Here is a 7,976-nt window from a genome sequence, read left to right on the forward strand (position 1 = left end):
GGTGAGTGACATGAGCGTGTTGCCTCATAATGACCCCTAACCTTGCCTTTGCACTGGAACACTGCTTCACAAAATCTTCACATCAGCAGACAGGCTTCACTAAACAGTTGCTTGCTGCATTATTTAAATTTACATCACCTAAATATCACAGTGTAATACATTAACTCCATGCAAATATTTGAGATTTTTTTATAATCCTTTATTATTCCAACGCAGCGACACTGGAATGTTTTGTGTTCTGAATGACTGACCACTCACATCTAAATGGCCTTGTGCTGTCAGAAATTAATTTATGATTTGCTACACTCGCTTACCCAAACACTGTCAGGATTTGGTGTGTATTCTAGTTGTGTTGTGAATTGTTTAGAAAGCACCCTTTTGCATTTGTGAAGGTATTCACCTGAATTGCTGTAGATCACACAAGTGTGCTGTTGATCAAAGGGGAGAAGGACCTGGGGTTCCTAGTGGATGGAAGGTTAACCATGAGCCAGAAATGTGCTTTTGTGGCCAAGAAGGCCAATGCCATTCTGGGGTGTATTAGAAGGGGTATGGTTAGTGGGTCAAGAGAGGTTCTTCTCCTCCTCTACTCTGCCCTGGTGAGGCTGCATCTGGAATACTGTGTCCAGTTCTGGGCTCCTCAGTTCAAGAAGGGCAGGGAACTGCTTGAAAGAGTCCAGTGCAGAGCCACAAAAATGATGAAGGGAGTGGAACATCTTCCTTACAAGGAGAGACTGAGGGAGCTGGGGCTCCTTAGCTTGGAGAGGAGGAGACTGAGGGGTGACCGCATTAATGTTTATAAATATGTAAAGGGTGAGTGCCAAGAGGATGGAGCCAGGCTCTGCTTGGTGATGACCAATGGAAGGACAAGGGGCAATGGGTGGAGGTTAAGGCATAGGAAGTTCCATGGAAACAGGAGGAAACATTATTTGACTGTGAGGGTGACAGAACACTGGGATGGACTGCCCAGGTTGGGTGTGGAGACTCCCTCTCTGGAGATATTCAAGACCTGCCTGAATGAGTTCCTGTGGGATCTGGTCTAGGGGATCCTGCTCTGGCAGTGGGGTTGGAGTAGATGATCTTTTGAGGTCCCTTCCAGCCCCTAACACCCTGTGATTCTGTGATTGCAGTGTAATTGCAAATGTATTTCTGCTCTATATCTTGCAGTAAGAAGAGCAGGCTGCATATAAGTACTATACTTTTGTTTTTCTAGTGTTTATTTCAGTTGCTTGGTGACTTCCATTTGACTAATGAAAGTGTCATAATTATTTTTCAGATCCTGAGCATTTGTATCTCTCAGAATTTCTTCTATGATGTTGAAGTATAAAGGGAAATACTTAAAATCAAACTGGGTGCTTTAGCTGTGCAAGTCTTCCCTACACAATAGCAACTACAAAACCCCCAGCATTTTATGACATAGGTCCACAAGTTACACCCTAGAACTGATGATCATGTGCTTAGATCCCTACTGGGACAACAAAATAAACAACTTTCTAATCAGGGCTTCTGCTTCTTACTGGATAAGGATGTGAGAATATGCAGACTAACATCCTGGAAGTAAAACAAATAGCTGATGAAATAATAGCCATTCTTAAAAGAGAGTCTGACAACTGTTAGGAAAATTCCAGTCCCCATGATATTTATGTAAATAAGTGATTTTGGATTCAGAATGTGGATTCACAGAGACTACCCTGTGAATTTGGAATATATTTCTGTACCTTTAAGAAGAGAGGAAGAATGGGAAATAGATTAGTGACTTTTTATTTTATAACACCATGCAAAGCTTTTAAAAGTCCATTCGATATAAAAAATAAATAAGGGGCTATGTTTAAGAGGGCTGCTCTAGCAATCTCAGCATCCCTGTAACGTCACAAGCAACTCAGATTTCTTTTCTGTGGTTTATAATGTCTCTCCAGAACATCTAGATAAAATTGCATCCTTGGAATGCATTTTTTTTTTTACAGTCTGTTTTGTTGTCTGTGACACATATTTAGTACATATATTTAGTGATGAGATGAGCATACAAAAAGAGCAAATATCCCAAGTAACAAAGTCCAACATAGACAATTGGAAATGGACTTACTTTACGCTTTATTACGTCATGCTGTCAGAATTCTACTGACATGATCTTATAAAATGCAGCACTGTGTGCCTTCTGATGGTTAACAAAAGTCTAAGGACAAATGTATTTGTTCTGCACAGTCTTGCCAAGGACATAAGTCTTGAGTTCGCCTACAACACAATGGTGACAAAATCCTCTGTTGGGCTATAATTCTACTAAATGAGAGACCTTATTAGAAAACCTCACTTCTTTTCTGGGCAGAATAATAGGTCTCTTAACATGACTGATTGGTAGATCAGATGCCTGTCTTGCCCTTCAGAGGGACCTTGGTAGACTAGAGGGGTGGGCCAATACAAGTCTCAAGAGCTTGAACAGAGGGAAATAATAAGACCTGCCTCTGAGGAGGAAAAACACTGTACAACCAAATTCCTGTAAAGCATCTTGTCAGAAAAGGACCCTTGTGCAGGTCCTGATGAATGCCAAGCTGATCAGTGCCACCATGCTATCAGTGGGTGGCAAGGGGGATAACAAACTCTCCCAGAGGCTACCTGGCCTGAGGCAGAAACCACTGATGAAGCTTCTTGTGCTCTTCCTTGCTTCCCCATGGCTTTCTTTACCACCATCATCTCAGAGCTGCTCCTGGTGAAGTGCTGCAGGATGCTGGGCACTCTTGGTCCTGACACCTAAATTTTGCCCACATTGGACCTGCACTCCAGTTTAAATTAGCAATAGGCTATCCATGGCTAACCAAACTGACCTACTGAAAAGGAGCAAAGCTAGTGTTGGGAAAGACAGCAAGCAGAGGACTCCCTGGTGAAGTGCTAACTCGTGTCAGTGAGCAAGGAGTAGTGAATGAGAGGCCTTCAGCTGACAGCACCCAAGCTGGCATAAAATCGCAACATTTGAGCTTTTCTATCAGCATCAGTGATGTAGTCATCTGCCTTTGGCTCTGAGGCTTATCCTTCTTAGCATTGCAAAGAGCCACTGACTTGCATGTGTTCCTTCACAGTTTGTTTTGAAACACCTTAACTATTGTTTCTGGATATCCGAGGAAATTGTAGGATGACACCAGAGGATTATTGCTGTAATGCCAGCTTGTTTCTACATAGCCAACAGCTGTAGTAGCAAGTAATTGATTTGTGATCGGGAGCAGGAGAAAAAGTAGATTAAAACTTCAAGCTCATTACCTAGTTTTTGGTAAAGGTGCACACCCTTCTCATGTCTTTTTCTAACTTTGTAATATCCAGCAACCCTGAGAAAGGTTCTATCCTATTTTTGTAAGTCATAAACATGCTGTAGCTGCATCTAATGGTGAGAGCTACAAGCCATGAGGATAAGCATCCCACAGATTGCATCTCCCTGGCTGATAGAAGAGTGCTAAAAAATCATCTTAACAAAATGATGAGCTCTTAAAGAGAAGAAAAAGGAAAACAGAAATAAGAAACTGTGTCAGATGATCAAAGATGAGTATGAAAACGTGGTGGGTGTGAGGGATCTAATCGGCAAGGTTATAAAACACCAGTATGCCAGTGTTGCAGCCACTGTTCAGAGGGCAGCTGCTGGACACGTGCAGAGTGCACGATTCCTTGGCTGACCAATTCCTTAGCATGCTGTGTAGAGCAAAACAATAACATTCCATGTGTACCAAGAACAACATCCTCACGTTGGCAGCCTTTGATTGGAACATGCTGCAGAAGCTACTTCCTTGTCTTGCTGGCACCTCTTATTGGGAAAAGATTTTAGCTTATATATGTGGTTGAATTTTACTAGTTAAGGGATTGATAACAAAGAGTATAAAAAATGGCCACTCTGAGCAGGAGTCACTTTGGTTAGGGAACTTCAGTTAGGGACTTTGGTTAGGGACTTCTGCTTCTGATATCTACTTCTTCTGGCTAGGTCCTCAGTTTAGGGATGCTGCTAGGGATGTACTCAGGACTTCTGTTACCTGCTTCATCTGTTAAGGGCTTCCAGGACTTCTTCTGTAAGTAGGCCTCTAAGACTCTGTAATGCTAGGGATTCTTTAATGCTACAATAAAGGACTTCTGGGAGGACTTCTGAGATTCTCGACTCTCTGCATATCTGGAATCTCGTTGCTCTAGGGCAATGGGGTTCATGCCTTCATCATCACCCAATGGCCCCTGAATCGGGGCGGGGGAAAACAACCTGCTGGGAGAGCGCAAACAATAAAAAGGGTAACAAGAAACTGTTCTATAACCACGTTAACGTCTGGGGAAGAAAAATCCCCTGTGTTAGTCCAGGTTTAGAGAATGACCTGCTTGTGAGCAGCTCTGCGGAAAAGGACCTGGGAGTCCTGATGGACAACAGACTGACCATGAGCCAACAATGTGCCCTTGTGGACAAAAAAGCCAACATCATCCTGGTATGCATTAAGAAGAACGTGACCAGCAGGTTGAGGGAGGTTCTTATCCCCTTCTTCTGTGCTCTGGTGAGGCCTCATCTGGAGCACTGTGCCCATTTCTGGGCTTCCCAGTTCAAGAAGGGCAAGGAACTACTGGAGAGAATTCAGTGAAGAACCACTAAGATAGGACATCTGCTTTATGAGGATAGGCTGAGTGAGTTGGGTCTGTTTCTCCTGGAGGACACTGAGGGGGCAACTCAATGCTTATAAATATCAGGAGGATGGGTCCAAACTCTACTCAGTGGTGTCCTGTGACATGACAAGGGGCAATGGACACAAACTGGAATACAGGAGATTCCACTTAAACATAAGGGAAAAAGATTCTTCACTTTGAGAGTATCAGAGCACTAGAACAGGGCACCCAGAGAAGTTGTGGCATCTGTGTCTCTGAAGGCATTCAAAACCCACCTAGATGTGTTCCTGGGTGATCCTGCTCTAGCAGGGGGATTGGACTAGATCTTCAGAGGTCCCCTCCAACCCCTAACATTCTGTGACATAAAAAGTCTCCTTTCTATTCTACTCATCACTGTTAAGGCATCTGCTGGAATACCATATCCAGGTTCTCAAGAAAAGAAATGCAGGACAGTTACAGAGAGTTTCAAGGTCATCAGTGAAAATGATCAGACATCTGTGAAGTGTGGTTTACCAGGAAAGACTGAAAGAGCTGGGATTGTTTAGTCTGCAGTGGAGAACATGGAAGGGAGATGTGATAGCCATCATGAAATACATAGAGACTTTTCTAACAAAGAATATTCAATTTGCCAGGTGCTTGGTGGACAAAGAGAGGAGTGTTAGGTATTGGGAAAGCCTTTCTCACAGTAATTCACTGTCTGGATAGCTTGCAGTCTCCATAATGAGTTTTTGAAAAGTAGACAGACACATGTCAGGAGTGGCAGTATCATTGCTCCTGAATTGGATTATGATTACAGGATGATTTCTTGAAGTCTTTTTAGGTTCTTATGTAGAAGTTTCTACCAATAAACTTCAAAATACTTTTTGCAAGAGATACTGTATTTAAACAATATGGTTTTGTTTAAAGAATTCCATTTATTCCCAGTCCACAGGAATTTTAAGAATATTTATAACTTTAAAGCCTAATGGGCTCCTGTATCCTGGCAAATCTCCATTAACCTGACTGGCTACCAACAGGCCTATCAACAACCTGTGACTTCAGTTGCCACGAAATAAAACTCACTGTTGCTCTTAATGAATAGAGTTCTTCTATGCTGGGTATTTGGCTGTCAAGTTCTAGTGTAAGTTTCTCACATGGATCAGGATCTTAGATTACTGGTTAAGGAAATGTTGGTACCACACATTCATCCTATATAGCTGTCATAAGGTGGTTCTATCCTACCCTGCCTGCAGATCTGGCCAGAGTTGGGGGGTTGCATAAGGCAGTCTGCAATAAAAGACAACACCAAGGAACCAACACGGTGCTGATCCTTTGAGTTTTGAGCTTTGCACCAAGTCATCACCTGTGCAAAAAAATTGGTTCTGATATGAACTTTGGGCAACAGAAATGCCAAAGAAATGTTACTTTCTTGAAAAACACAGAACAAAACCAAAGCAGCCTCCTTTCCCAATGACTCAAGGTCTCACTTTATGAAAAATAGGATTTATAGATTGTGATAGTCCAATCGTCTATTGTCTCAAAACAATGCATGTGGCAGGGCCAGGCTAATAGCCTTTAACGACTCTGTTGTCTCAAACAAGGTGTGGCATACTTAGTCTGAATAGACAGGGTGATGGTTTTGATGGCCTTTAATAGTTCTCATGGAGTGCTGCTGGACTGGCAGATGTTTTCAACAATGAAAGTAGATCATTTCTGCAGGGGTGGGAATGCCCTCTTATTTTAAAATCACCGCAACAGGGCCATGTGACAGACATTGCACTGCAAGGGCCTGGTGCACACCTCTCTTTCTGATTTGGGAAAACTCCCCTCCATCCTCCCACTGAAAGGGTATAAAAAGGACCACACCTTTCAGAGTCTATGTATTGCAGAAGACCCTGTTGGAACGTTCACCCACCACCAAGAACATGGACTAATCCTATGAAAATGTTGCTGGATGCAAGTGGTGGTGATATCTTTCTTTTTCTCTAACTCTTTATTTTTCTCTCTCTGCCTCTTGCTTCTCTCCTTTTTCTTCCCATTTTCCCTCTGCTCTGGTTTAACCAAACTTCTTAAGGCACAGGTTTTCATGGGCACTAATAAACCCAACTCATCAGCCATTTGAGGTTGGTTCACCTTAATTTAGTCCAAGGGAAATTTTTGAGTCTTAGCATGACCATCCCCACTGCCCAGTGTTGGCTTGGGACACCAGGTGGTGACATTTTCATTGCTGTAGTTGGTAGTATGCCCTTGCTAAAGTAGCTGTTGAGACTAGGCCTCTGAGGTTTTCCCCAGGGAAAAGCAATACTGGAGGAGAGGGAAAAGAGCCCATTAGGACTAATGAGGGATCTGACCCCTGCACTGTTTGTCTCATATGCCCAGGGCTGCCTTCGGACACTGGGTAGTGACATATGTAATACTACAAAGAGAAAAGAGTACATTACCTGATACTTGAATATGGTGTTTCTCAAAGGTTTCTAGGTTCTTCCTGTCTTCTGCTAAGAAAAAATCAAAAGTGATAGTTTACACTGAAATAATAATCATTCTGATCTCCCTTATTTATTTGTCAACAAACAGCAGGATTTCACCAACTCGTGTCAAAAGATTCATTTTAATTGCTTGGGAAAGCCTGGAGAATCCTCAGTGGTTTATCTTTCCCTTTCCCTTTTTCTTTTTTTCCCATTATCTGTTTGCTATAAGAAACTCTCAATTTAAATCTTATTTAGTCTCTATTATTAAATGGAATGCTGACCTACATCTGACTGGCAAATTGAAATCCTTGGTGTCTTGTCTGTGAAAAGCCTGGGTACATGAACCATGCCTTAGAAAGATGACAGGTATGCCTTACAAGTTAATTGAAGACAGCCTCATCACTCTAAGGCCATTGCATGTTGTGGTGAGGTACTGAGGATGAGGGAAAACCAGAGGTGTGTGATAAAATGTAGTATTGTGTCTTTAGCTATTGTTGTGCACAGTCCCGATGAATTAGCCAGTTAACTTTATAAACAGCTTCTATGGGCAGTGCACGGTATTCTGCAGTGGAGGCTTTCTGTCTCTTGGCTCTGAGCTTCCCTCAGCAGTTTCCTGCCAAGAAATAGCAGGATCTAGAGCATTCCCACCAGCAGCCTTCAAAAGAGCAGCAGAATTTTCCCAGCCCTTTGCTGTTACATACCATTCCTTCAGTGCAACTTTGGTGGTTTACTGTAGCACTTTCTTGTCTGCTGCAGTGCCAACTGAAACATTTACATAAACACTCGACAGTTTTGTACAAGCACATCTTATTTTGCTTTCCAGCCCTCTAGCACTATGTACATTGTCAACTTTTACATTCCAGCTGTGAGGTGGCCCTTTCAAAACTCAGGGCTAGTAAAATATGAAATTGTAAGGAC

Source organism: Indicator indicator, chromosome 1 (assembly GCF_027791375.1).
Source record: "Indicator indicator isolate 239-I01 chromosome 1, UM_Iind_1.1, whole genome shotgun sequence".
Classification (NCBI taxonomy): domain Eukaryota; kingdom Metazoa; phylum Chordata; class Aves; order Piciformes; family Indicatoridae; genus Indicator; species Indicator indicator.